The following is a 24,428-nucleotide window of genomic DNA, read 5'->3' as shown; positions in this document are numbered from 1 at the left end:
TCTTCATGACATTTTTTTTCTTAAATTCCATATATATGTGTTAGCATATGGTATTTGTCTTTCTCTTTCTGACTTACTTCACTCTGTATGACAGACTCTAGGTCCATCCACCTCATTAAAAATAGCTCAATTTCATTTCTTTGTATGGCTGAGTAATATTGCATTGTATATATGTGCCACATCTTCTTTATCCATCTTAAGTATCTTTTTAGTTGGTAATAGATCTTGGTAATTTAGCATATTTGTGAATTAGGTACCATCTTAAAAATGACAAAGCTTACAGTCTTTTAAATTATCACACACACATATTTTAAACATTTTCCTGACCAAGTTTTAAACATGTATGTATCTTCCAACAGAAGTTTTAAAATTATATATTTTTGTCCACTATACCATCCACTTGTCCCTGGAAAAATAGATACATAGATCTTAAGAAGCAAACAAGATTAGCGCATTCTGTTTAAGAGTATATCATGATTATTTCTTTCACCAATAGCTTTTAATTTTCATAATTTTATATATTTTGTTGTATATGTGTACTTCTATTAAATTAATCTTTCATTTTAATAATGTATTTTTCTCATAAGGGGAAAGAAATTCTTAACATTGCTTTTATGCATTTAAGCTAAGTCTCATAAGAATTCATTTCAGATGCTTAACTATTCTCATTACAAACTTGTATCAAAGTGAATAGAAAAAGCGTGAATGACTTCTGAACTGCTTTTGCACCTCTAACATTATTATAGCCTGCCCACCAACGTATGACTCTTTGAGGTTTCATTATTTATATATTCCATCACTATATTTTCTTATTTTTTTAATGTCTATTTGATGTGTAGAAGTGAATACAAGTTTATTGAGAAATGATTTGAAGAGATTCACTTGATTTAAATCTTGTATTAGATCATTCCAAGATAATTAAATTTATTGTCTTTTAGTGGCAAATTCAAACATCTGGAAATTTTCTCAAATTTTGGCTAATAAGTTACAGACATTTTTCCTAGCATTACACTGGTATTATCTGTCCAGATTTTATTGAATTTTCAAATAAATGTTTCTAATGGAAACCATTTTTATCAAGAAATAAATATAAAATTTTATGTTAATTTAGATGTTATGTTAATTCTAATTCTACCAAAATTATTAAATTATAAGGAATTTTACATTTGAAGTAATTAAATAAAATGTCAAATAAAATTTAGGAATAGACTCGGTTCTATGAGGGATCTTAATATATGATTAAGGTATCATATATTATGGTGTGGAAAATGTGGTTTATTAAATTAATAACGCTACAACAATGGTCGACTGATTGAAACAATAATGTTGCTTTGTAATTTTTCCTAAGATTTATATTCTCATTTTAGTAGAATATGTGTTGTGATAAGTGTTCCATAAACCTGGGTAGCAATGATAAGATCATATCAATATTTTTTTGAAACTGTATTAAATATTTTACCTGAAAATGCTTCATTATTTTTTCTATTTAATCATAGTGTTAAAATTATGATGGTTTATTTTAACTTGTTTCATTTATTTTATCCACATACTGAAATAAAATATTTTTTCAGAAATTTTGTTATTTCAAATATTTCAAGGTAGAATTTATTTAATATGTGTTTTTTATTTTTCTTTTTGATGATCACAACTTTTCTTTGAGCATGAGTTTTAACAGAACATTTTAGTCCCGTTTTGATGAAATATATGAGTATTTCATTTTTAAAGACAAAACTTTTGAGTGACATTTTCTCTCAGTTGTTTTCCTCCAAAGAACCTTCATACAAGATGCTAGTTTTATTCTGTAGATTTCAGTCTTAATGACTGTCCTGTATTGGTTTTATATAATTTCAAATCCACTTATTTATAACTTAAGTGGAGTTGTTTTAATCCACTTGTTTATGACAAATATAAAAAAAGTCATTTTTAGAAGTAAAGTTGTTTTGTTATAAGCATGAGGTCAGGATGTCATCATCCCTTCTGTTGTCGTTGATAAGCACCTGCAGGTCAGATGTTGAGGGGCCCCTCTGGGGCGGCAGCTATGTGGGGAAGTAACTATGATGAGGGTACATTTAGACTGAAGATACAGAGATTTTGTGAGGAGTATCCTAAACTTTGGGTCAGGACAAAGCTACCCTTTGCTGATCTAGCTCTCTGAAGATCTTGAGACATTTGCTTCTGCTGTGACCAGGCTACTTTTGGTGGGCAGTGGTAGTAAACCATGCAACCGTTTCAGGGAGAGAAAGGACATCTGTTCCTGCCCGGCGAGGCACTTAGGCAGTGGCTCAAGCCCGGTGACAGGTCCCAGTGAAAACCCTGGGAGCAGCTTAGGGGGCCGGCCAACACTGGTGCGTCGGTTCCCTAGCAACAGTGCTCTAGCAAGTTTTATTTTTTGCGCTGGCCACTGGACGTCGGTTCTCGGTTAGAAACCAAAACTCTCGAACTAAATTTGGACTTTATTCCTCTTATCTCCCCTTGCCTGGAACAATAGTGTGATGAATTTATCATTGGTTTGGAGTATGTTATTTCTTGATTGACTTATTATTGTATGCTACTGGCTTGTGAAATTCCCGCAGTGAACCTGTGTTAGACTATTGGGAAAAAAACGATCTCAGTCTCTGAGCATAATTTGCCTCTCACCCAAACAAAACAGAGACCTTTTATGATATGCCTGCCTGCCCCTCTGTTCTAACCACACCTTTCACCTCTCTCTGTCTCTTAATTTATGCTGCACCAAAAGCACACTTTCACATCCCCCACGTACTGTTCCATACAACTTATCATTCTTTGTTATTGTGATTGTATGTTTTGCTTAATTTTATGTCTTATCACTCAACTGTAAACTCCTTGAAAGCAGGAACCATATTTATCCTACTGAGCATTGCATTTCCACCCCTTTCAATGTACTGATCTATTAAAGGTGCTTAATATTTATTTAAGAAAAATAAGTAAATAATGACAAAATGAACATATATATATATATATTTGTGATGTGATATTTATCCTGCTTTATTGTTGACTGAAAATGATAGTTTTTGGTTGAAATTATTAGTCTATTTAAATTCTTACAGTGGTAAGAATATTTTATAAGCTAGTTTTGTGAGTTATAAACTATTTTATAAGCTAGTTTTGTGAGTTATAAACAGTTATAGATTCTGAATTCTACTGCTGGTTTCCTGATAAATATTTCTTGCTTTATTTTTAGGGTTATCATGCTTCTTATACAATTTTTTCCTCAGATTTCCTCTCTTCCTCTGCTAGTATTAAGTGTTAATCTAGAGGGCAGAATCAATCAAACAATTGATGAGGATTCAAATGAGGTGCTCACAGAGCTATGAAAGAAGAAATTTTTGTTCCTTCCTAGCTTTTAGAAATATGCTACTTTAGAAGATGAGATAGTTCTCATTAAAAATATCACTGAGATGCATTTAACCTTTATAAATTACCTTTAAAGGAACACAACATAATACGAATGTTCAAAGCCCATTTGCAACTTCTGTGGAGGTTTTATCTCAAACTCTCTCTCCTTTTATCACATAGTGGCAAGTAATCCTCCAGCTTTACAGCAGATTTCCTATAGATGTCCTAGTATACCCATTAGTTTTATATTTAATAAAAAACCAAATAGAATCAATTGCTAATATTGTCTTTTTACACATAATGCTTGTATATTTACAAAATTATCAGACAGTGACAAAGAATTCTGTAAAGCAGTGGTCCCCAACTTTTTTGGCACCAGGGACCGGTTTTGTGGAAGAAAATTTTTCCACAGACTGGGGGCGGGGGAGGGATATGGTTCAGGCAGTAATGCGAACAATGGGGAGTGGCGAGTAGCCGATGAAGCTTCACTCACTGGACCACCGTTCACCTCCTGCTGTGCAGCCCGGTTTCTAACAGGCCGAGGTCCCGTAGAGAGGTAGAGGTCCATGGCCTGGGAGTTGGGGACCCCTGCTGTAAGGTACTCAGTAATTCCATAAGTTGGCTGTTTATTAAACTCACCGCATCAGAAATACTGATGCCTTGTTATAGATCCAGATAATTTGAATTAGATTTTCCATTGGTGAGGAACAGAATCTGAATTTGTAAAAGATCGCAGGTGACTCTTACACATAGCCAAGTATGAGAACCACTGTTTTAGACATAAGTATTCATATATGTACAGAATGAGTAGCTAGATGTTTAAGTGTCTTCTGTTAAAGTCTGAAATATTCTGGTACATACATCAGGGGTCCATCTACCCCAGTCTCTGGGTACCAAATGCTGAATTACAGTACATTAGTATTTATGAAGTTACTATAATTGAGTTTGGAACCAAATTTATTTAATTTATATTTTTCTAGATCATTTCCCTTATGAATTTCCTACTTCTTTAGTTTTTGCAGAATTCTTTCTCGCCAAACTTTTGCAATTCTGTTTTTAACCTGGATACTCCTAGCTAAGTGGCATAGAAGAAAATATCATCTTAAGCAAATCCATTCAATAAACCACAATCAAAATTTGAATAAAATGTCACTTTAATTGAAATAGGCTATTTTCTAAAATCTTACGTTTTATTAGTTTGCTTAAAATCTTAATGAAATAATAAATAAAAATAGCATTTTCAATCATATAGTTTTTGGTATTTAAAAACCCAAGAAGAAATTACATCAGAAATTTACATATAACACCAATGCTTTACAATTATTGGGTTTTATTTTTCCTGACTTCTTCTTATAATAAAAGAAGCTTAATAGGTGATTTTGATTGTTTTAGTTGTGGTTTTCTTAAGACCCACTTTTGGTAGGTTACAGAAATCAACTCAATGAAACTTAAAAACAATTGTGCTCATGTGTGTGAGGGGATATTGTAAGGATTAGGGGTCACACGGACCCCACTGACAATCATATAGCTGTCTTCAAACAGTGGGATCTGGTACAGGGAAAGCAGCCAGAGCTCTCTCTCCAACTCTCCTGTGTGCCTGCTTTTTTTTTTTTTTTGTCTTTCTTAGCACAGATCCTCCTGCTACTTTGCCCATATATGGCAGGAGACACGACAACCAACAGTTCCCAAGTTTGGCATTTGTTTTCAGGAGACACACCCAGACTGAAGGTGGAATCTCTTTGACCCAACCAAATTTTAGGGAACAGATGCAGGCACTGGTCAGTCAAGGGCCAATCAACCCTTAGGTCAGTCTCTTTGGCCAGAGACATGAGGTCGCGATGCAACGATATTTCATCACAACATCCAACCTGGTGACTTTGCGGATCAGCTATGTCAGTTTCCAGGGGAGAGGATTGCTGGGCAGAAAATGTGTAATAGGTGTCATTTCCAAAGCCAACTTAATGCATGTGGATAAAGGGTATTTTTTTTTAAGTTTCAGGTACTATTTCATTATTTAATGCACACATTGATGCTGAATTAACTTTTAGACATAAAACTTTACTTTTACTTTCAGAATATTCAATAATTTGAAGAAGATTTCTTTCCGTTTGCTCCTAGATTCTCCACAATTTTTTATTGAGGAATATGCCTATTATGCTATTCTTGGGTAATTTCATATCCCCTACTGGCAGAAAAAGATGGCAACATTGTTACTACTCCCAGTGCAATGGCTCTTTAGAACCTGTTTATATTGATATAGATCTTCCTATCCCTGTGTTTCCCTAATATCATTTATTCATTATTAATTACATCATTACTCATTACATTGGTTATCCATTATACTATCCATGATGTAGACTTAAAACCTAAAAGTTGAGAGTTATGTTTTATTCAGCAGGAATTTTTAAGACTTCAAGCCTGGGAGGCAGCATCTCAAGTAACCCTGAGGGAACTGCTGAGGAGGCGAGCTGGGGAATCAGGTTATATAGTTTTGCAACAAAGGGCAGGTAGTGAGGAACATCAAAAGATTATTGTAAATTAAAGAAAACCAGATATCCCAAGTTAAGGAATTTAGTGCTTTTCTATATATGGGAAGATGCAAGAGTTTGGGTTCACCAAAATCATTCCTTTGATATGCACTTCAGCTATCTGGGTCCAGTATCCAGATACTGGACACATCCTGAGTTTCCTCAGGGCTCACCATAAGAAGTGGCTGCAGTCTGATGGCTGCTAGATGGCAGGTATTCTTTCCTTCCTGAGTTTCCTACTCACGTTGGAGGGCTGCAATTGCTGATGACTGTGACATTCTTTATTTACTGATATGGCAGGAAATATTCCATTTCTCAATGAACACTGGCTTTCAATGACTCTTCAAGGTCATCAACCTTATAATATTGGCTTCATTGATGATAACTACAAATGCAAGTGTTATCCAGCCAGGAAAAATGTAAATAATACTTCATTTTCTAGTTGTGCTATATTTAGCATTTGGAATTTATTATATGTCTTAGCCTTGGACTTTTTACGCCATAATCACTGCGCTCTTAGAATGGAATCTTTTTTTAACGTGGACTGAATCCCTGCCTTCCATCAGCTGGAGTGGGAGAAGTGAAAAAGCAGCTTATTCCTGTAAGAATGCCTATCTCTTCTCCAGAATGGCCTAAGACTGTCCAAGCATAGCACAATATCTCTATGTGGGTTGGATGCAAGAGAGAGAATTGAGAAGATCTCATTGGCTTTGTGGAGTAATAATCTAGAAAGTTCTGAGGGAGGGATGGAAGTGACCACCCCTGAATAATGCCTTACACATGGACCAGTAGAGGAAGTGGGGACTGTTCTGGATGCCATAAAGGGGGGAACAGAGGATAAAGGACGTTGGCTACCACCCTCACCATCCTCAGGTGCCATCTTCCAGAGGTGCCAGAGGTAGCACCACAGTTGGAACAAATAGGTGAGAGCTGTCCTAGGGTCCCGTACACATTCATAAGCCGCAGGGTTGGTGGTAGTTGGTAGCCCAGAACTCTACACTGGAAATATATAAATAATCTCCAGTAGATCTAATACAATAAATAACACAGGCTCAGCTTCTTCAATGCAGTGTTATTGAAAAAAATAGTTACATAAAACCTATATCAAAAATAATTGGATCTTTACTGATTAAGGAGGAGTTGCAGGATTTAGTAGCATCTCAATGGTCATTTCACTGTGGGAGTGTCACTTGTAAGATGGCTGCTAGGGACTGGTTTTGTCCTCACCGAATTCCCAACCCCAAATGAGATGATATTTACAGATAAGGCCTTTGGGAGGTAATGAGGTTGAGATGAGGTCATGAAGGCAGGGCCCTCATGTGCGATTAGTATCCTTACAATATGAAACCCCAGAGAGCATGAACCTCCCCCCCCTCTCTCTCTTTCTGCTTTCCTCCTTCCCTCTTTACTGTATGAGGACACAGTGAGAAAGTGGCCATCTACAAGCCAGGAAGAGGGCCCTCACCAAAAACTGACCATGCTGGCTGGCACTCTGACTTTGGCTTCTACCTTCTAGAAAGGTGAGAAAATTAATTTCTGTTGTTTAAGCAACTCAGTCTATGGCATTTTGTTATGGCAGCTCAAGCTAATACAACGGCTAAGTATAGTATTTACTGTTTATACTGTATTAGTTTATAGACGACTAGATAAATTCACTTTAAGTATATTTTAAAAGGACATTTTATATTATTAATTTTTAAACTGAAAAGTACAGTTGACCTTTAAACAACATGAGTTTGAACTGTGTGGGTCTACTTATGTGTGTGTTTTTTTCACAAAATACATACTATCATGCTACACGATCTGCAGTTGTTTGACTCCTTGGGTGCAGAACCTCAGATCCGGAGGGTTGGCTGTAAAGTTATATGAGGATTTTCAAGTGCGTGAAGGATCCCCAAGTTGTTCAAGGGTCAACTGTACGTTGAGATCATTAGCAGTGTTACTTTGTGCAAGGTATTTAACCTCTCTGTTCCCTCATCTAGAAATCTTATAGTAGAACCTCACAGGATTTTTGTGAGTATTAAATTTGTCAATATTTGTAGACTGCTTAAAATAGTGCCTGGGACATAATAAGCTATAACTATATCAAAATAAATATAAGTAAATAAAAATAAAGCACATCTCTAAAGTTATTTATATGTATGTTACTTGATTAAATGTTATCTTTTTACTGCAGAAAACAGTTTAGGCCTAATGCCTCCAATGTTTTTCTCCTTTGGCCTTTTCATGACTATTAATTACTGGATTGCTGCTAATTAATATGTTGTTTTTCTTTACGTTGTAATTCAGCAATGACACAGAGGCCTTTAACTGTAGATTTCCCTCTTCCTCATCTTTCTTAAAGGATAGAAAGTGTTTATACTAGGACAGAAAAACATTTTCATTCATAATTTAAGTTTTTCTACACAGCTATGTGTATGTATTTTATTTCTCCTCTCATCAAAGTGCACTATTTCTTTATCCAATGATGCTATAACATTTAATAAGTCGGTATTTTTACTTGGAAGGCAACATTTTCAAATAGAGAAAATATTTTAAGACTTGCTTGTCTGAGTACTAATTTCTTGATTCTATATAAATAATTGTTGTCTTTGCAAACACAGTGGCTGCAATGCATGTACTTAACATTTTCATGTATTCTACAGAGGGTTTTGCTGTAGTTTTATTGCTGTAGTTTCAGAGTTAGCACATTTAAAATATTAGGAATGTTATCTTGTTTTTTTAATTTTATTTTGAATTTTAGAGACTCCTCCCAGATTTTCATATGCATTTAGTCCTCTTTTTAATACTAATACTATGGAAATTCCATCGTATTCAAGAGACATTATTGCCTTTCTATTAAAGAAATAGGCACATAAACTGATCTTGATCAACTTTCCCTGGGTCATATTCAGAATACATCAGGGTTATCTTCAATATACTCATTTCACTTCTCAGGAAATATGCAGATCCTGAAACTAATCTGTTTCTAAAAGACTAGAGCCCCTATTTATAAATCATGAATTTCACTTGGATACCCCATTCCCCACCTTTTAATTCAGGGAAGAAAAAACAATCATCTTCAGTGGTAGAACTCCATCAAATGCTTGTGCAAAGTGGAGGTTATGGTTATCCTTTTTGCCCAAAGAAAAAAGGGAAAGAGATAACTAACTCTGAAACTGGGCAAGTAGAGGCTGGCATTGCAGAGGACTGTTCTACCCACAGGTTCCTAATCACTGCCAGGAGTGAGCTTTGGGGAACTAGACCATAACACTGGATATTTATCCACCAGGGGGTGGCAGTGTCCTGATACCAAGCAAAGTATCTGGGGAGGTCAGAGGTTAGTCTACAGAGCTCCAGAGCTCCACTGCTGTCCACTCACACTGCAAAAACAAAACCTCCGTTCTGGGCCCTCACTTTGCCCAAAGAAACCTGTTGCCTGCCTTTAATCAGACTAGGGTTCAAATCAGGTGAGGTATCCCACCAGAAATGCAGAACTTAGGAATTTAATAACCCACCTTCAAGTTCAAAGGCTTGTAGACTTCATCATGTCATTATAAAAAAAAAATCCAACTGGATCCAACCTCAGTAACGAACAGCAACAGGGAGCGATGGAAGCAGACAGCCTTCCCTCTGAGCCCCAGATGGAGGTTGATCTTACATTTGTCAGCATACACCCCACCTCAGCTTAATCATTCAACCCTCAAACAGTTGTTAATTTAAAAGAGACATAGACTCTTAATTCTCCTCTTGAATAAGGAATTCAACAAAACTCTGGATTTTACTTTATCTTTTGAATAATGGGAATAAACAAAATTTCAAAGCTCTTCCTTAAAAATAAGACTCACAAGTACCTATATCTTTGATAAAACATACATGAATTTGAATATTATAACCAGGGCTAACATTATTAAAATAACTATTCAGAAGCCCATACTTTCAGGGGATATGTTACAAACCATAGAATGACTTTTATATAATATGCTTCTGAGAGTCTTTGTAGGAGAGATGATGGGAAATATATTTTAACCAGGTTGGCTTACAGTTAAGCAGCCGGTCCAGGCTTTCCCCTACTGAAAGTCCCACTCAGAGAAAAAGGCCTTTCACTAAGTTTAGGTAATTTGTGATAGGACAGTATGCCACACTGCTCCCAAGAAAACAGAATTATTTACTGTAGGGGGGGGGAACCCCAATGTAAATCAAGACAAAAGAACTATTCATTGTAGAAAAATTATTGAGACAAAAAGCACTGTGTTGTCTTTAGGTTTTAGGAAAACTAGGAATCATCTAGACTTATAATTTCTGATAAATTTGTAATTTATCTTTTTTGATGCCTCAGAAAGAGGAACAAGTGAAATTGTTTATCTTCATCATCAGAAGTACAGGAATTATAGTGAAGTTGAGAGTTATTGTAATTTTCACGTCATTGTTTTACATCTTTATATAATTATTTAAAACAAGATTTTTCAAATTATCATATTGTATAGCTAATGCATATGTTCTTTTCCATATGCAGTTATTAGAGGGTGATGTCCTTTTTTCCTTTTGAAGAGGAAAGTGAATTTTGTCAGTTATGATTATGTCTCCATCTAGTGGTGGAAATATATTTCAAGTACTTGGACAATAAGGAAACATCTTATCCTTATTTCCTGTATTTCCACACTGTGAGACATCTGCAGTGCTGAATAAATAGGAATTACTGTGGTTGTTATTGGGTACATATCATTAGGGTCTCCACAATTTCTTTTGCTGTTATAAGGGAGGAAATACTATTTTCTGCTGAGTGATATCTTTATTTAAATTTTACTTTCTTCCATTCAAATAGTAGCATCAAGTTTTTGAAATATTAGCAAAGTGTCTTCCTAAAAAATGTAAAATTCTAAAAACATATAGTAAAGATGCTGGTACTTCTTATTTATGTGAAGAAGTCAATTAGCTATATGGCCATTGTATCAGCTCTGCCTCGTCCTAACATTTAGAGCTAAGGTTTGTTATTAACACTGTCCTTAAAAATAAAAAGTTCCAGGTATAAAATTTAAATACTTTTGTAATGACTCTCCCTCATTTACCAACTGAGTCTTTCTGAGCCTTCATTTCTTTACCCATAACAATGTAAATAAACACTTGATAAACCCACAGTACTTCCTGCATTTACACACATACTCTCAACCCTTCTTACAACTTTGCCAGGGGGTAGGAAAGGTGTTTATGACTCTGTCTTATGATGAAGAAAATGTGGTGCAAAGAGATCTTATAACTTATCCAACCTCAATAAACAGGTAATGGCAGAAATGGAAATTTATGGTAGATTTCCAGATTCAAAATTCAGTACTTTTTATAAGACCTCTCCCCACTTGACAATTATAATGATTAAGTGAAATAATACTCATACAAATGCTTAAGCCCAATAGGAACATAAGTTATTGTAAAATTACATAATAAAGAGAATGATGAGGTCCCTGAATGTAAGAAGGTTATGGGCAGATAAGATAGAAAAATACTTCATAAAAGTATGTATGTCAAGTTGAATTGAACGGACCATTAAAATAAAAAAACTCCAGAAATTTGAGAAGCTTTTAATACATACAATTTATACAAATATATATTTTTCTACCACCCCACTCTTTTCCTATAACCATCTTCTTAAAATACTGTTGGGTGGATTACTGGTAGGTTAGGATTTCTGCCATAAATTAGAAGAGTGACTAGGAGAAGATGCTATATAGTTCAGTAGACATTTGTTTATAATAGAAGAAAGAAAGAAAGAAAGAAAGAAAGAAAGAAAGAAAGAAAGAAAGAAAGAAAGAAAGAAAGAAAGAAAGAAAGAAAGAAAAAGAAAGAAGAGAAGAGAAAAGAGAAAAAGAAAAGGAAACAAGCTAAGTGTTGATTGTATATATAAGGCACTGTATGTAAGAAGTGTGCATGTGGGGACTGGAGGCTGGCTGTAGAGAAGAGTAAGGTCAGGTTCTTTCTCTTGAAAAAGTTCTTGTTTCCTTCCTCCTGTACTTCCCTTTCACATTTCACTGTATTCCCATCAAGGGAATTGTGATTTATATACAAGTATGTAACAATAGAAATGGAGGAGAGAGATAAAAGCTGAGTCACATCTTCTTCTGTTCCCATCAAGTTTCATGGGAACAACTAGTCTGCACAACTAGTCTCCAAATTCACTTGGAGGTCCTTGTACTTAGTGGTACCTTAGGAACCTGCTGTATGTGGTTGTAGAAAAGTAGATTCTGAGTACATACTCCACGTAGAAGGGTAACTGAATTGCAACCTCAATTTCTCTTAACTTCTGCCTCCTGGCCCCCTCCTTCCCACCTCTTGCTCCTTTTAGAGATAATGAGATGCAAAACCCAAAGATCTAATCTCAAGCTCAGTCTTTCTTGTCAGCCATTTCTGAAAACAGAGGGGACTGGAATTACTTGTGGCCCTAATAATCCAACCAGGCATACTCAAAGCTAATCACAGATTTTTATTTTAGGACTAAAATTGAGTTTGGAAACCTAGACTTTCTTCCTTCCTATCACAGGTACAGGCTAGCTCACATTTTTTCTGCACTTGGAAAGGTCCCATTATGTCTGGACAAATGACTTCTCAACCAGAAGTTAGTATTATCTTGTCTCACATATAGGCCAACTTGGAGCATGTTCTCCAGCCCAGAAGAGCTTTTGGTTGTATCTGGAAAGGACATTAACTAGGTGTCAGGAAATCAGATTCCAGCCCCAGCTGTCCCTGACTTGTACTCACCTACCTTTCTGGACCTTAATGCCCTCTCTTGCAAATTGAATGAGTTAAACTAAAGACTCTCAAAACTTTCTTCTAGCATTAGTAAGCTGATTCTAGTGTTTAATAGAGAGCTGGAAATGAATTCCTGCCTGACATTTGCTTCAAAAGCCCCTGGTACTGGAGTGAGTCAATTCTCTTAGCAATCCTTGCAGAGAATCTGCTCTAAAAATAACTGAAGCAAGCTCAGTATGAGTTCTTCCACAACAGAATCCTTCCTTTCCTTTACGTTTAACATTTTATTTGTCAGCAAAGTTAATCTATTTTTTATAAGTGCCAAAAGGATAGACTCAAGTTCAGGGATGTCTTTATCTGACTTCGGAGAATCACTGTCATCATTGCTGCTTTTCCTCTTTCTTAGTAAACTCTAATTTAAATTTTAAAATTCCATGTAAATCACAGATATTTGATTGCATTTAGCCTTTTTTCAATATCAGCTAGATTTTTTCTTTAAGGACTCTTCTAGAGTCCCTCTCTGAAAGAGGAGTCACCTGTGGAATGAAACATGGCCCTCTGCTCTCAATTTGACAACAAGCCCATCAAGTCTGTCATGCTTAGTACTGGGGCTGCCTCGCTCCTAAAACCTGCCCTTACTCCTTACTACTTGCCCCTCCAGGGATCCTGGATCCTTCTGGAGAGAGGTTTCCTAAGATTCTGATATAAGAATCAGGCACGCAAATAAATTACCCCCCCCCCCGCTGTGCTCCTCAAGTTTCTCAAATTTGTATCATGCCCCCAGTCCCCAATTCTCTCTGTATCCTCTTTAGGTAAATTGTCTAAAAAATTATCCAGAGTCCCAAGTTTTCCAAATGATTCATTTTTTGCAGAAAGCAGCCAAAATTCCTTCCTCCTTAAGGGAAGTCTGGAGCAACTCAATTGCATAAGTTTCCAGCTAAGTGTCTCTAGGGACTTTCTTTAAGTAAAGAAGAATGGGGTGCCTCTAACTACTGAAGTCTCCAGCTAGGAGGTCAACTGAAGACCCTTTCAGTCCTGCACTGCACAAGCCTTCTGGGAGATCCCACCCCTTGTGGAGCTACAGGCAACAAGTGTGAGACTTCAAAGCTCCTACAGCTCTCACCTCCTCCTCACAGAAGAGTCCCCTGCCTCTGCATCCCATTCTGCTCTGGCTCCAGATTCTGAGACTGTCCCTGAGTGGTCCAATGACAGGTTCCCAAGGGTGCCACCACCCACTCCTTCCTGATCCCTCACCCCCATTTGTAAGGTTTTGTTTCTTATGCTGTTTACTAGATGTTTATTTTATCATTCTCTATGTATCTTTGTATATCTAAATTACTTAATGATGAGCAAAAAAATTTCAGAGGATTGGATCTGTTTTGTCACCTTCTACCTTAGTGAACTGAAACATTGCTTCTATGAGGAGACATTATTTCTTACTGAGTTTTTTCTAGTGTTATATTTTCTTACCAGCTTAATAGAGAAAACTTTAAAAATAGCTACTAGTTTAGGGATCATTTACATACTTAACTAATTAACAGGTATCTTGAGTCAAATAAAAACAATGAAATTTTGTCTTAAATTTCATTTAAAAAAATTGAACTTAATACATACAAGTTTTTAATAACCTTTTAGAAAGCTCTCTTGTATTGTTTTCAACAGATACTTATTCCACACTGTATTCGGCCAGTGTTGCATTAGGAGTCTTAGAGCGTACAAATTGAAATAACATGCTCCATGCCATTTAAGTAACCTATAACCAAATAAGGAGATAATAAATTCATGCACTAGCATCTAACATTATTTTTGGAACAAAGTATAGGATAAATATACTTTCATCAAGAGTTAAAAGCTATGATTCTGGAAATTGAGAGTGGGCATGATGCTCTTCTTAATACTCCACATACATCAAGGTGATATGGTAGATGGGACTGACTTTTGTAACTTCTCATCCCACATAAAATAATTAGAAAAACTGGGTACGATAAGTGCAAATTAACTTTGAAAATACATAGCTGAACTTGGAGTTAAGAACGAGAGATCCCTAGGTAGAAGAAATGAATAGAATATTCAAAATCAATGTAGTGAGCAAGAGCTAAACCCAGTGACCCATAGAGGAGACAGAATGAAGTAAATCCCTATGGGGACCATGGTTTTAACACTTACCAGGGTTCTGGACTTGAGCCCAAAATCCTAGACAACATTGACACCTAGAACTGGGCCTTTTCATACATCTGAGAGCCAGTCTATAACATGGAAAGTAGAATATCCTGCCCACCAAGCCAGTGAGGCAGCAAAGAAGCAAAAGGGAGGAAAAAAAGAAATAGAAAGCCTGCCTCTAAACCTTAGAGTGCCGTATGAATTTGCATTTTCTTATCTATACGGAAAACCCCAACTGATAAATTCTTATAAACACTGAAACCTGTGGGGCCTTGGCAAAGTCAAATGTGCTCCTGTCCCACAGGGAAACCACAAAGTAGTACACTTCATTACTGTGGAAACAACTCCCACTGAAGAAGAGTTCCTAGTAAAAATGTATAACTCACTAGAGGAGACAAAGGACTAGGGATGAGGGTAGGGGGGGAGAGGGAGAGAGGGAAAGTGAGAGAGAGAGAGAGAGAGAGAGCAATGAACTAGAGAAATCCGATGTATTATCTATCCCAGATAATAGAAAAATATGAGCATGCCTTAAGCTAAGAATATTTACGATGTTCAAAGAGAGGTAAGGAGTAGAAATTGTATTGCAAGAACAAGACATAATGAAGAGGATCAGACATGTTTAAAACAGAGCAAAACAGAAATTCTAAAAATTAAAAATATAGTAATTCATACTTCCATATCTGGCCAGAGAGAATAGCTAGTACCAGACTTGCCCTGCTACATAAACAACAAGTAAGTTGAATAAAATATAGGGAACAATTGTTTTAGACATTACATTACAGCCTGAGAAAATGGAAACAAATAGCTGACCCCTACAATTGCTCTGGCTTCTATGTGGTGACATATTTTGGATCACAACAGAGAGAGGGAACGCCCAAGCAGAGCACAGTGAGCTCAAAGAACTTAAGAGAAGAAGTCAGGGTTCAGGGAGGTTGAAGTGGAAGGATTTTTCTGAGAAGAGTGAAGAGAGCAACACACAGAAAGAGCTCCATAAATTCGCCTAAGCATCACCTTGCATCAGACATTGTAGAAGCAGCAGCACAAGACTGTGATCCTTGAGAGAAGGGAAAGAGACAAGGTGAACTTCACCACAGGAACAGCTTATCACCTGGAGATGGTTACCAGACTACAGTACTGGGAGCTAGCAGTCTCACTGGTTGACAGGCAGAGACTGGAGTTTGGTATGGGCAAGGCAGCTAGGATTTGCAGGGTCAAGTATCAGACAGAAAAGGAGCTGCAAAGAAATTTATGGAGGGATGCTCTCAAGTATTTGGCTGAGTGCTAGCTACACATGTATAACAAATTACCTGAGACCAGAGAAACAACACCAGAAAGACAAAGGCAGAACATTCTCGAAGCTCAAAAGACTGGGGATAATTTGTGTTCTCACTGGAAAGACCTCAAGACATGGGCCATCAGGTAGAAACCTGAAAGTGTATTATTGCCTTACCATTAAGGCCAAATTAACTTGAGTAAAGACTGTTCTGAATCAAGTTAACAAACTTTAGGAACAGAGAAAATAAGAAAAAACAAAAAAACTAATGTTTCTTTTTAGGATTTTTTTTTATTGTGGTAAAATATACATCACACAAAATTTACCATTTTAACCACATTTAAGTGTACAATTCAGTGGCATTGTACACATACATTCACCATATTTTGTGACTGTTACCAAACTCAGGTTCAGCTGCTTGCCACTCAAAAGCCAATAATCAAGGGGCAAGTGTTGGTAGAAAGGAAAGTTGTTTTATTCAGAAAAGCTGGCAACCTAGGGAGTAGGTGGACTCATGTCCCTAGACCAAAGATTCTGCTCAACCATGACAAATTTTAAAGGGAAAGAGGGGGAAGAATCTCAGTGAATCATCAAGGCAGGCAGTCAAGATCTGCATCATCTTCCATTGTGTGCAGGCTGGCTGACTCCTCATGATCTTTCTTCAGATGTCTCATCTGAGTGGTCTGCCTGCAGGATTGCTAAGGTGGCTGCTGGGGGTAGAGAGAACTACTTAATTCTTCATTCCTACTTCTTTTAATCTAGGGGAAAAATCAGCAGGTTAGGAAAGGTATTGTGTGCATTTAGTAGAGCATAAGTCAGGAGTTAGGGTAAATGTTACCTAGTGATCTCAGGGTTTTTTTTATGTTTTTTAAAAATTTTTATTGGAGTATAGCTGATTTACAATGTTATGTTAGTTTCTGCTGTATAGCAAAGTGAATCAGTTATACATATACTTTAAAAAATATTCTTTCCTATATAGGTCATTACAGAGTATTGAGTAGAGTTCCCTGTGCTATACAGTAAATCCTTATTATCTATTTTATATATAGTAGTGTGTATATGTCAATCCCAGTTTTATAATTAAGGTTTAAGGGGAACAGAAATGGAAAATGTCAACATGGGTCTGTAGCATCTCTTTGTTGACAGTTTTAGTTGCCCACTTACATATATGGGCAGAGCAAGCTACAATTATTTTGATGACCACAAAAATATAGATTATTATGAGCAATAAGGTTAATTCCATTCTCTTGAGGTCAGTTCTTGGCATTTTGCTAGCCATAGATGGAGTGGCTTATGTCATGGCTAGAGTCTGGTCATCATGCAGTTGGCTTTTTTCATCTGATGGCAGTTACAGTATCTGTAAAACAACTCAAGAATGTGCAGAGTCTGTGACTCTATTGTCCTAATTATTAACTGCTTGAGCCTGCTGTTTTGTGAGTCTTGGAGGCCTGGGAGACTTCAGATTTTCTACAAACAAGAGACAGGGGATATAGAGGGGTCTTTTTACTTGAGGAAGGAGCTGCACAGTTCTGCTCAGTCCCATAACTATCACCACTATCCATTTTTAGAAAATATTCATCATCCCAAACTGAAACTCTGTACCCATTAAACAATAACTCCCCATTCTCCCTTCCCTCTAGCCCTTGGTAACCTCTATTCTATATTCTGTCTCTATGAAGTTGCCTATTCTAGGTATATCATATAAGTGGAATCATACAGTATTTGTCTTCTCATGTCTAGCATTTTCACTTAGCATAATGTCTTCAAGGTTCATTCATTGTGGCATGTTTCAGAATTCCATTCTTTTTTAAGGCTGTATAATACTCTGTTGTATGTATACACTGCCTTTTTAAAATATCATTTTCTGTTAACGGACATTTGGATTGTTTCCACATTTTGGTTATTGTGAATAATGCTGCAATATACATTGGTGTACAAATATATATTGGAGTTCCTGTTTTCAATTTTTTTTTGGGGGGGTGTCCCTAGAAGTGGAATTTCTACATCCTATGATAATTCTATGTTTACTTTTTTGAGGAACTGCCAAACTGTTTTCCACAGGGGCTGTACCATTTTTCATCGTCATCAGCAATGCATAAGGGTTCCGTTTTCTTCACATTCTTCTTAAAAACTACTTAAGTCAACTTAATTTTTAAATCTTTCCATCTCAGCTGGTTGAAAATTCCTCTTCATTTCTTCCTGTGCCCTCCACACCCACCCCAGGGCTGTATTGAAGTCCAAGGGAGACAGGGTGTAGGGGTTTGGGCACTTACGTCACTGAAATGTTCTTTGCTGCTGACTGATACCTTCAAGGTTGGCAGCTTTCTGTCACTTCCACCACCTTTATGACATGGGGCATTCTTGGAAGGCAGGGAATCCCAGGGTCTATAAGTTCTTCTCCCTATATATAGCATGCAGACATTTCCCTCTGAGGTCGCACAAGACCCCAGCATTATCAGAAAGCCTGTCGTGGTGCCTGGTATTCTGAAATGCACAGATCCTCTCTTTCAATCTCTAGACTTCATTTTGCTCTCTGGGAGCAAGTTTCATCCCCTTCTTTTGTTTCTTCCAAATCCCCAATTTGTCTTAAAAATTTTGCAAACTTTACACCTTCAAATGAAAGACCGGAAATCCTGCATATAACTTCTGCTTTCCTGCCAACCACATACTTTCCCAGAAGCAAGGAAGCCCAGGGTCAGTCTGTTACCTGATCAATTGAATAGGGGAAGGAAATAGGGAGATTTGGGGGATAGGGGCATCATTAATACTTCAAAGTATTATCCAGACAAATAAACATTTAGATTTAAAACAAAAATAAACACTTATACATACTCATGGAGAAAATTTGAGAAATTCAGTAAATAGAAAGAAAAAATACAAATTATTTATAATCATAGCACCTAAAGTTAACATTTTGAAAAATAATCTTCCAATCTTTTCTTTAAACATAGAAATGTGCTTTACAATTTTAAGTTCATACAGTATATATGTTACCTTTCAACGTATTAGTCACTGTTTCTTAAATAACTAAATAAAATACGTTAAGCTTCTATTTCACATGATTTCCAGAAATCTAGAGCCTTCTCTACTAGTTCTGAGATTTCTGAATGACAGAGAACCTGCTTATGGTCATTTATCTTTCACCCACTATTTCTGGTTTTATCTAAACACTATGAGTTGTCCAATATGATAACCACTACCCACATGTGGCTACTTACATTTAAATTAGTTAAATTTAAATAAGCTGAAAATTCATTTCCCCAGTCACACTAGCCACATTGCAAATATTCAATAAGCACATGTGGCTAACAGCTATTGTATTAGCACAGACCTAGAGCATTTCATCACTGCGGAAAGTTTTATCGGCCAGCATTGCTCAGGATCAACTAACTCATCTGACTTCTCCCCTGCAACTGCTACCATTTCCTCTCATCACCTAACTCCCACTCCCACATTCCCCAGAACACCAAAAGCACGTTGCTGCTGGATGTAAAAAAAAAAAAAAAGTATATTTATAAAAGTCTAGTAATATCAGAGGAATACTATTGCAATAGATAAGAAAATAACTTAAAACCAAATAATGGGTGTCACTGTTGCTCAAGTTCACTAACCTGCAAGCCCAGTGTATAAATCCAGGCAACTAGTTAACCAACTAACTAGTTAATCAGTTCTGCAACTGATGGGTAAAGCATCATAATCTTTTTATCCAAATGTTAACTGGTTTTGAGTATTTATTATTCTCTTCTAATTAAAAACTGTATGTAAATATAAATATATATGATGTAAAGTTAAAAATTAAGATTGGGACTTCCCTGGTGGCGCAGTGGCTAAGAATTCACCTGCCAATCCAGGGGGCACAGGTTTGAGCCCTGGCCTGGGAAGATCCCACATGCCGCAGAGGAACTAAGCCCATGCGCCACAACTACTGAGCCTATACTCTAGAGCCCGTGAGCCACAGCTACTGAGCCCACGTGCCACAACTACTGAAGCCTGCGTGCCTAGAGCCTGTGCTCCACAACAAGAGAAGCCACCATAATGAGAAGCCCACGCACCACAACTAAGAGTAGCCCCCACTTGCCACAGCTAGAGAAAGCCCGCGTGCAACAGTGAAGACCCAAAGCAGCCAAAAATAAATAAATAAAATAAATAAATTTATTTAAAAAAATTAAGATCAAGTATTCTTATGAAATTAGATGTTCATTTTTATTACAAAAGCAACTTTTCCTTAGTCCCTGGCCTGCTGCTATAGTGCTGACCTTCTTTTTCCTTCTCCTCTCTTTCCTGAGTAAGTGCTCCAACTTTCTTTTAGGCTGCCAATGCACAAACTTAAAACTCCTGTTACATAATATGCTGAACAATTTAGCTCCTGATTTCTAAACCTCTACATATATAGACTGGCCCATGGCCTTCCCTTTCAGACCCAGAGAGTCTCTTTCATCAAGAATTTTGCCATTCTTCTAAAATGCTGAAGCAGCCACTGGGAAATTTGTTTATATAACTGACAATTTTTCTTTCTGCTTCATGCTGCTTGTTTCACTTCTCATTACTTCATAAGTATTTTCATAATTATTTTGGTAGATGTCTGTAATATTCCTTGGCTATATCCTTTACTTAACTATCTCCTGTTGGATACTTAGGTATTTTATTGGCTTGTTTTAATCTTACTACACATGCAGAAATTAGTAAATTTTGCACATACTTATGATGATTTCTCTGACCTAGGTTTTTAGAAGTAGAATTATTTGATCCAGAATAATTTAGCAAATATTCACTACCCTCCCACTGTAGATGAGTTTACAGCCCTATGCTCAACACCACCTACCCCACCTCCATTGATGTTGGGTTTGGTCAAGCTACTTGCTTTGGCCAATAAAACTTTAGTACATGTGACACAAGCAGAAACCTTAAATGTCTTTCAGCAGTTGGGCTTGCCCTCTTGCACTTCAATAATCTGCCATGAAAAGAGCACACTCTGTGTAGCAACTGACCTTCAGACTTGGCCCTTGAATCCAGCCCATAGCCTAGCGCCGGCCCAGCTGACTCCTTCTAAAGCAGAGCCACCTGGCTGAGCCCATCCTAGATCAACCAAACTGCAGTCTACCTGCAGAGCATGAGCATGAGAAAAAAATACTGGTTAAAATGGCAATGACTTTTAGGGTAGGTAGTTACATATCGTTTATTTCAGTGTTAACCAACTAGTGTACTTTTCTTATTATGGTTTGCATTCAGTAACAAGGTTTCCAAAATGTTCTAGAGTCAGGAGTTCTAGCTAGAACTTATAGTTCTGATTCTAGAAAACTCAAAGGACAAAACCTTTACCATGACTAAAGAGCTTTTTATTATACAGCCAAGACCAAAATATAAACTAATTTTACCTAAATGAGACTAACATACTATAACTCAAGACATTAACTTTATAGTTCCAAAATCTTGTGGAATTCAGCTTTTAAACCCCAGGCAAGAGTCACTGTGATGATTTTCAAATGCATATTCTTAAAGGTTTTACCACTGGGGCACAATAGTAACTGTCCACAGATAATACCTGGGTAACTTTGCTGCAGGCTCCAGCTGCTCAGCATACACTGGCCAAAGCTAAACAACTCCAACCTTAGGAGATCTATAAACAAACATAACATGTGCCTCATGCAACTGTGAAGGAAATAAATATATTTCTATTTTTTCGTTAGCCCATGGATCTAATTTTAATGGAAATGAAGGAACTCTAAGGACTGTATGGTCCATTGATTGATTCTAAATGCACTGAAGAGCATGAAGGAAGAAAATGATAAGTTAAAGGCTTTACATTCTCAATTCAAGGTTAATATAGGAACATGAAAAAAATTTTGAATGCCATGAAAAAAATTATCTTTTATAGCCAAAGAGTCAAAATTTCTGAAAAACAAACCTACAGTCAAATTCTAAGGGTAGCCAAGTTACAGTGTAATAAGAAACATTTATTTTGAAGAAGTTTTAATGAAATTCCCAGAGAAATTATACATGCTAATTCTCATCAAGACCCACTTCTATCAGGTTTCATTTCTTCTAGACCTATAACCGTTTCTAAATTCTATCAGTTCTCAGGGCTTGGGTAAATGTGTGACCTGGGAGGAGGTACCATATGCATGGAAAGAATTTCAAGTTTTTTCTAATTCATATTCACAGAAGCCTGGGAAATATGAATGGGAGTGTGTCCTAACACAGTTGATTCAGGGTGGAAAAAGTATAATGTAATATTTTGCCAGATTTCACATTGATGCACTAACAAGAAATGCTGAATTTGATGTATTCACTTAGGCAACTGGGAGTGGCTCTAACAGTTTGCTCCATTGGTTGACTTAAACCTAGACTCAAAGGTGGCCTATGCTGGATAAAATTGAAATGCCAGAATTTCCTTGGTCTATTGTAGAGGAGGGTGTCTAAGTACTAAGGACATTTCTGCTTCCAGCAAAGACAGAAGAATAGGAACTGGATTTACCCTTCCATCTGTAACAATCAAAGATAGATAAAATATATAAAATAATAATTTGGAAGACATTGGATATCACAGAACAAAGAACAGTGATCCATGTGAGGTGGAGAGTAATGAACTCCATGAGTTGAGGAGATAATATTGAGTTTCAGGAGACCATGGGACCAAGGATGGTAGAGTTCATAAGACAGAGACGAAGAGGAGAGAAATACATAAAAAGAGAACTCTGGATATCTGTAGAGGGTCACCTTGAGTGTTCAGCTGAGTAACAATCAATATATGCATGTGAGAAAAGTACCTGTCTCCAAGGAAAAATCCACCCCCCAAAATTAGCTGTAACAGGGCCTGCTGCTCACAAAAGGGCAGGAACAGTGTCTGTTCTCATAAGCTTGAAGTTTGAACCTCAAAATTCATGGGGCATTATGTAAAGTACCACAGTGTTTTTAGCCCTGAATTGAGCACTGCTCTGGTCCCATCTAAAAAATCCTTAAAAATAAGATACAAAAGGATCAAATGGTTTTTAAGTAGGTAAATTGCACCCAAGAACAAAGCTCAAGAATATATAGAAGTACAAAAATATCTGCCACCCAACAAGGTAAAATTCATAATTTCTAGCATCTAATAAAAAATTACCAACTATGCAAAAAGCAAGAAAAACAGTCCATAACAAAGAAACAAATCAACCAATTGAAACATACACAGAATTGATGCAGATGTTAGAACTAGCAGACAAGGAGAGTAAAACAGTTATTATATCTGTATTTCATATGTACTAAAAGTTAAACAAAGGCATGGAAGGTATCTTTTAAAAAAGACCCATGCTGAACTGCTGGAGGTGAAAACTATATCTGAAATGAAAAATATAGTGGATAAGATTAGCAGTAGATTAAACATTGCAGAAGTGATTAGTAAATATGAAGACAGCAATCACAGCTATCCAAATGAAATACAGAAAAAGGAATAAAAGCGGGGCAGAGTATGTTTGAGCTGTGGGATAACTTCAAGTGACCCTAATATACATGTAATTTGGGTCTTCAAAGAGGAGAGGAAAGGAGAACAGAAAAAAAAAATATTTGAAGAAATAATAGTCAGAAATTTTACTAATTTGATGAAAAATGTAATGCATAGATCAGATAAGCTCAAAGAATCCCAAGCACAAGAAATATGGGGAAAAAAACTACACCAAGCACATCATAATCAAATTACTCAAAACCAGTTATAAAAAGAAAATCTTAAAAGTAGTCAGAGACAAACACCTTATGTACAGAGAAATCATGGTAAGGATGACAGCAGAGACAATGCAAGCAAGAATATGGCACAGCAATGTCTTTGAAATACTGAAAGAAAAACCATCAATCTAGAATTCTATACGCAGCAAAAATATAGTGAAAAATAAAGGCTTTTTCAGACATACAGAAGCTGCCAAAATTCATCACCAGCAGACTTACACTACAAGAAATATGAAAGGAAATTCTTTAGGCAGAAGGAAAATAGCAAATGGAAATATTGACCTATACAAAGGAATGAAAAGCACCAGAATGGTAATACATTTGTAAATATGTCAGTTTTCTCTTATTATTCAAATACTAAGGGATATTGGAATTCTGAAATGGATTATGTACAAGCTATTCATCTGTCACATATTACGTCCCATGGGAGAATCCAGAGGAAAATACCTTCCCAAGAGTTTGAGAAATACATTGGTGAGAGGAATTTCAAGATTCTTCAAGTCCTCTGTACTACATTTTCTTTGAGGGCTGGAGATGACAGTAGGAAATTCTGCCAGTTTTCAATGGCAGCATCCTGAAGTGCCTCTTTGAATTCAGTGAGGGTAATTGAATCCTGAAGTGGTAAGGGTCAAGTGGTATCTCTTATTCAACAGAGACAAGGTGGTTATTATAATTAAAATCAATGTCAAAGC

The sequence above is a fragment of the Pseudorca crassidens genome, chromosome 2 (assembly GCF_039906515.1).
Source record: "Pseudorca crassidens isolate mPseCra1 chromosome 2, mPseCra1.hap1, whole genome shotgun sequence".
Taxonomy (NCBI): Eukaryota; Metazoa; Chordata; class Mammalia; order Artiodactyla; family Delphinidae; genus Pseudorca; species Pseudorca crassidens.
The sequence above is the reverse complement of the archived record's forward strand: the minus strand, read 5'-3'. Positions refer to the sequence as shown.